The sequence below is a fragment of the Herpailurus yagouaroundi genome, unplaced genomic scaffold, assembly GCF_014898765.1.
Source record: "Herpailurus yagouaroundi ecotype Mexico unplaced genomic scaffold, PumYag 205, whole genome shotgun sequence".
Taxonomy (NCBI): domain Eukaryota; kingdom Metazoa; phylum Chordata; class Mammalia; order Carnivora; family Felidae; genus Herpailurus; species Herpailurus yagouaroundi.
The window spans coordinates 296,704-303,252 of NW_024412436.1; positions in this window are offsets into that span (position 1 = coordinate 296,704).

Genomic DNA, 6,549 nt, shown 5'->3' on the forward strand with positions numbered 1-6,549 from the left:
TCTCTGTGCTGGTGATTGGGGGCTGAAACTCATGGTTCAGAAGTACCAGCCCTGTGTCAGGCTCTGTGCTGACAGCTCAGAGCCTGGAGCCTGCTTTGGATTCTGTGTCTCCTCTCTCTGCCCCTCCCCCACTCACACTCTGTCTATCTCTGTCTCCCAAAAATAAACATTAAAAAAAAAAGGAATTTCTTTCTTTATTATTAATATTTTTTTAATTCCTGAGCTAACTTTCAGGACTTGTGCCTTGGAAGAAAGCTAGGCTTACCTGGAGTATATCTCACCTGGAGGAAAGTGTTAATTCCAGCTAAGATGTTGTCGAGTCTTCAAGCCCTGTGCCTGAGGGTCTAGATCCCCCCCCAGGAAGGGGAACTATCTACAAAGCTCATCTTTGTAATTTTGCTGGGGGCCTTGTGAGGATGTGTATTTCAGCCCTTTCTGGGTTCTTTTCTCTTTTAGATCTGCCTACCCCAGAGCCCCGCATGTATTTTAGGGTCCTATTCTCCTAGGGGAGACATTGTCCCCTGAATTAAGAGGCCTATGGTTTATGCACAGAACTGGGCGGGGGGGGGGGGGGACCGGTGTGAAGTCTGATTAATTCAGGAGTGAGGTACTAGCAGGCATTAGCATTTGGCCTCTAAATTCCCCCAATTATCTTTGTCAGTATGAAAGTTGATAATTTGATTTGATTTCTGTATTTGGAGTCTTTATCTGCCATTTCCTCATGATTAGATTTAGGTTATGCAGTCTTAGCAGACATAACCACATTGTTGAGGTTTTGTCCTCAATACCTCAACAGTATATAATTTGACCTAGCATAAAGTAAATAGTTACTATATCTCACCTTACTCATATTTTTTATGACAAAGAATTTCTCAACTTTTTTTTTTGAAAAAGTAGTCCATGAATTGATTTAATAAACAAAATTTGATTTACTTAGCATTTTATGTGTGAGTGTGTTTGTCTCAAAGTTGATGATGAAATATAAAACAGAAGTCAGGTTGCTCAAGACTGACCATTCCAAGCGGCAAGTAATAAGATGGTGTCCTCAGACCCAGTGAGGATGCTTCATGGAGACCATCTGGAGGGTTTTCATGTGTTCCTTCAAGTGGGAGGGATGCAGGGACTAGCAGCTGACCCACAACCACAGAGTCTAAAGGTGAGAGTCACTGGCCTGAGCTCCACTGACTTGTAGCAGAACAAGGGAAGGTGGCCCTGCGGGAATCCACCACAACTTCTAGCGGCTGGTGTGACAAGGGATGCTTGAACTCCCCATGAACCCGTGAGGCCCCACAGGAGGGAATCCTACTGGGTTGTTCCGAATGGGACTCCACACAAAGGGACTGACCCAACGGAGGGGTGGGCTATAAGAAACCAGCGGCTAAAGAGGAAGTTGTAAGTGGCCAGCTGGAGGAGGCATGGTGTACGTCAAAGGAACCGTAGGCGAGAGATTTCCAGTGATGGAAGTTGTCTCTGAAAAAGCCACAAAACCACTCCAAGAAAGAAAGAATTGACATTTAGAACATCCCTCACAGAGAGGTTATCTCTGCCAGAGTATAACTAGCTGTACTGTAACTGTACTTTTATTTACCCTGACTTCTTTTCACTCACCTTATTCCAATCCCTGAGAGGTCCCAAGGCCTCAGGTAGGGAGTGAAGGAGACAGTAGAATAAGAGGTAGATACAAATCTAAGCACCCCCATTTTGTTTTTCATTACCAGCTTCCAAGCCTGCAGTAGGCCAGAGCCCCCAGAAGGAAGAAGTTTTAAATTTGATGAGAATAGGATTTTGGTTACTATACTTAGATTTTTTTAAGAGTAGAAAAAGAGATACTATGTTTCATTGACTCTAAGATGCTATTGATGATACGATGCTCCATTATTTTATATACAACTAAGAAAGGAAAAAAAACAACCCCTCCAATTGTGATTATACGTTGACATTAAGACTCAGAGATGAGATGTTAAAATGGAAAGGTATGCTCATTTTAGGCCAGATAAAATATAGTAGTATTTTACTGTTTGAGAGTGATTGGAAAAACTATGAGGTCTGCTTGAGATTTCATTTAAGGGAGGGTAAATGAATTAATTATACAGGATTCAAAGGGGGACAGTGGTGATAAAAAGTAAAGTTTATTCCTGCCTGTACCCTACAGTGTCCGACTGGCTCAATAACCTGGTTTAAGAATGTAATTTCTCAATCTAATTTCTAGCACATAAGCACACATGCGTTAAAGTTGTCTTTCACAGAAGCCTGAACAGAAAAGAGTATCCAGGTACTTGAAGGCTTGTTTTAAGGTTCACATTCTCCAAATGAAATATGTCTAATCCTGCTCCAGAAGAGAAGAACACACTCCCTGAACACTAATGTACGTGCTAAATTTTCTTGGTTGGAGTTAAAATTTGGAATACATAGAAATGATGAAATACTTGAGATGTTCTCATAGTTCACGAGGAATGGCAGGAAAGAGTTAGATGTTATGCTCTCATTAACAGAGCTGATAATATGTGGAGGTTCATAGTATTACTAAAATATCATCTGGCCTCCCCACGCCTCAGCTGTCTAGATAAACTAAACCACCCACTTCTAAGGTCTGTAGAAGTCCGAAGAATTTCCTTTTGCTTTCATCAATTCCTGGAGAATTATGTCTCACAGTCCCCTCAGGCTCTGGTTCTCATGGGCATCTGTCTGGATTTGAAACTGGATTCCTGTGGTGGTTTTAAAATATGTCAATGAATTCTCTGACCCTCCCCTCTTCAAGAGATGATACTTAGTTCCTCTCCCCTTAAGTGTGATTTGGACTAAATGACTTACTTCTAATGAAATACATGTAGTGGATGTGACATTGTGTGACTTCTGAGATTAGGTCATAAGGCTAATTAGGCTTCCTCCTTGCCCTCTCTCTTGCTGTGGAGGGAGTAGCTCCCATGTCGGGAGGATACTTGAGTAGCCCTCTAGAGAGAGAGGTTCATGTGGTAAGGAATAGAAGCTTGGAAGTGAAAGTCAGTTCTTTGGCAATTTACCAAGGGCAAGGGACATTTTAGAAGGTAAGGTCAGAGTTTGTATTTATAGTTCTGTCAGCAGTGATTATACCCAGGCTTAGAGTCAATTTTCCCCAACAATACTTAATACCTTAATAAAGTATATAGAGCAGTAGCTTTAGAAAAATAAAGTATTAATAAAGTATAATACTTAAATCTTTAAAAGAAACTTTTCATTCATGAGCAACTGGGTCTTTTCACTCTTGGGTTCTCCTCATTTTAAACCATTATCTTCAGCCCATGAGATCTTTCTATATCATTTATCTGATCATGCTGTCCTCCAGTTAAAGAACACATCCATATCCCACCAACTCCCACTGCGTCCAGGGTGAAGTCCAAAGTCCTTTACGTGGTTTATAAGCATTCTAAGTACTTCCACAATGTGAGATTGTGGTCACTTCTCCGGCCATGGGATATTGACTTTGAGCCTCAGGCAATAAAGATTTTATTTTTCACAAGTTCTGTATGAAGCAGAAGACTCCGTAACCTTTACCTGAAGACTTTTTTGTTCTAGAAATGAATGCTTATTTTTTTTGTCAATATTTCTTACATACACGGAATTAGTGGACCAAGTGGCCAAAGCTTCTGGGAAAGAAAGAAATGACTGTTTTCACACCTATATACTAGGACCTACTAAAACTGTGTGGGAACTTCAAACTGGACAGGAGAATGAAAAAAAAAAAAAAAAAACTGGTGGAACAATATGTTCCGTCTCTGAAAAGATTGTATTTAACTCCTAAACAAAGACAAAGGAAATAATACTTATGGTATATCCACTACGTAGCTATTGAAAAGAAAAAGGTAGATCTATCTTATTGACTTGAGACACTGTCTATCATAAAGAGTGAGAAAAAATGGTTAGAGAACAGTATGTACAGAATGGTCACAAGCAGGTAAAAGTTTATGCATGCATAAACAAATACAGTGTAGACAGTAACTATGTCAAGCTGTTAAGGATGATTGTCTCTGGATTATGAGGCGAGTTTGTGGGGGTACTGTCTATATTATTCACTTCTGAATTTTTAAAAGTGTGTAAAAATGTATCCTTTTATAATTTAAAAAGACAGTTCTGTTTTATAAAGATCAAGGATCACAACTAGAAACTTTAAGTTAACATCTTTGTCTTCACATAGACTCTCATTCAAATCCTCCTAGAATGATGAAAGGTTTGATGTCAGAATTTTTATGTATGTATGTTTATTTATTTTTGAGAGAAAGAGACAGAGCATGAGCAGGGGAGGGGCAGAGAGAGGGAGACACAGAATCCGAAGCAGGCTCCAGGCTCTGAGCTGTCAGCACAGAGCCCGACGCGGGGCTGGAACCCACAAACTGCGAGATCCTGACCTGAGCTGAAGTTGGACACTCAATCAACTAAGCCATCCAGGCGCCCTGGTGTCAGGGTTTACACACATCTTGGAACCCTATTCCAAAGGTATCTTTCATTAGCTCATTAGTGACGAAAACACTGTATCTGTTATTAAAGTCTTCCCCGTGGCGAACCTCATGTTGCTCCACATACATTTCCCCTCAGAGTTCAACTGGGAAAAAAAATAAAGAGTTGATAATTCTCCTTTATTTAAAAAATGATTGAGTGATTAAAAATTTTCTTTTTCATAGCATGTTTGTCTCCTCCCAAATTTCTTGCCCTTGATCATTTCTTGGAAGCAACAGGGTGAAAATGAAGAGTGTGGGGTTTGAAATGGGTGGAGCCTGTTGTCTCCATTTACCAGTAGGCTCCCTGTGGGAAAGTCATTCCCTTAAACTCTCTGGACTTCAGTTTCCTCATTTATAAAGTGGGACGAGGGTGGCTGAGAGGGTCACAGGAAATGATGAAAGTGAGTGTGGATGAACAGTAGCATCTTGCAAATATGCTGCTTGACCCTTCGCTTCCTCTTTCCCCTTCTCTCCTTGCTCTTTTCTTACCACAGTCCGAAGAACTCTGTACGTATCAGTATCCTTTTCTGGAAAACAGAATGAAAATGATCCCTGCTCTTCTGTACTTCAAAGGCTCGCTTTTGTAAGACCCAGCTGGGCAGATGCGTGTGAAGAATGTGGTAAGGAATAGGGTCTGAATGGCAGCTACATTTTTGTATTTGTATGTTTTTGCCTCATGATGGCTCTACAAGTGGGTTTGTCAGAGAGGACACCGTCCTTTCTATTTTATAGATCAGGATGTGGTTGGGGAGGCTGTGTTGCACACAGTCTCACAGCATTAGAACCCAGACTTCCGGATAATTGAAGGCCATTGTTCATGGGTGTTTGCTTCTGTGAATTAAATGATTTCACCTCTTTTCAGCTTTTCTTTCATTAATTCCACACATCAACATAACCAACAAAGAAAAGCAAATGAATTGTTCTGATGATTTTCTTCTCTGGAATTTTGCTATGAAAGTGAGGTTGAATTATGTGAGCCTGAGTCAGCCTAAGCCTTTACTGTGCAGGGAATACAGTGGTAAGTGAGAAGACATAGTTCCTGCCTCCGTGGAATGTGTGTCCTGGGGGGGTTGGGCTGGAGTGAGCGAACTGAAAACAAGTGAGTCAACAAATACATGAAAAAGATAATTTTGGGTAGTGATAAGCACTTCTGAATCAAATCGTAGTGACCTGCAGGGGTGACAGGGTGGTGTGTTGGATGGGGTGTGACCCAGGCTCAAGTGGTCAGAGAAAGATTCTCAAAGGAGATGGGCTCAGAGACAGCCCTCTCTTCACCCTCGCGTCCCCATTGCCAGTGACTAGACCAGTGCCTTGTAAACAACGTGTGTTCAGTAGATATTGGTTGAATGAATGAATCAGTGAGTGGAGGAGCTATTCCTGCAGAGATCCAGGAGTGTTTGGAAATGCTTTTGTTATAACAGCTAATACAAATAGCTGCTCTTGGGGCGCCTGGGTGGCGCAGTCGGTTAAGCGTCCGACTTCAGCCAGGTCACGATCTCGCGGTCCGTGAGTTCGAGCCCCGCATCGGGCTCTGGGCTGATGGCTCAGAGCCTGGAGCCTGTTTCTGATTCTGTGTCTCCCTCTCTCTCTGCCCCCTCCCCCGTTCATGCTCTGTCTCTCTCTGTCCCAAAAAAATAAATAAACGTTAAAAAAAAAATTAAAAAACAAACAAACAAATAGCTGCTCTTGTTTTGCTCTTATTATGTGCCAGGCGATTAGGCTTAATGATTTGCATTTCTTTAAAACCTGAATCATCACAACAGTTCAAAGAATTAATTACATTACTACCCGGTTTTTCAGGTAAGGGCTATACTGACATTTGTGGTACAGGGAGTGGAATTTTATGTTATAGACTCTTGAATGTTCTTGTTATTCCTTTTAATCTGAAATGCTTTAAAAACAACAACTGTCACATTTTAATTAGTCAAAATGCTAGGAAATGTGGTGTTCTGATTCATCTAATTTTCTATCGAACACATTTGTTAAAGTTCTATATAAAAATAATAGTTTCGGGTGCCTGGGTGGCTCAGTCGATAAGTGTTTAACTTCAGCTCGGGTAAAGACCTCGCAGCTCGCA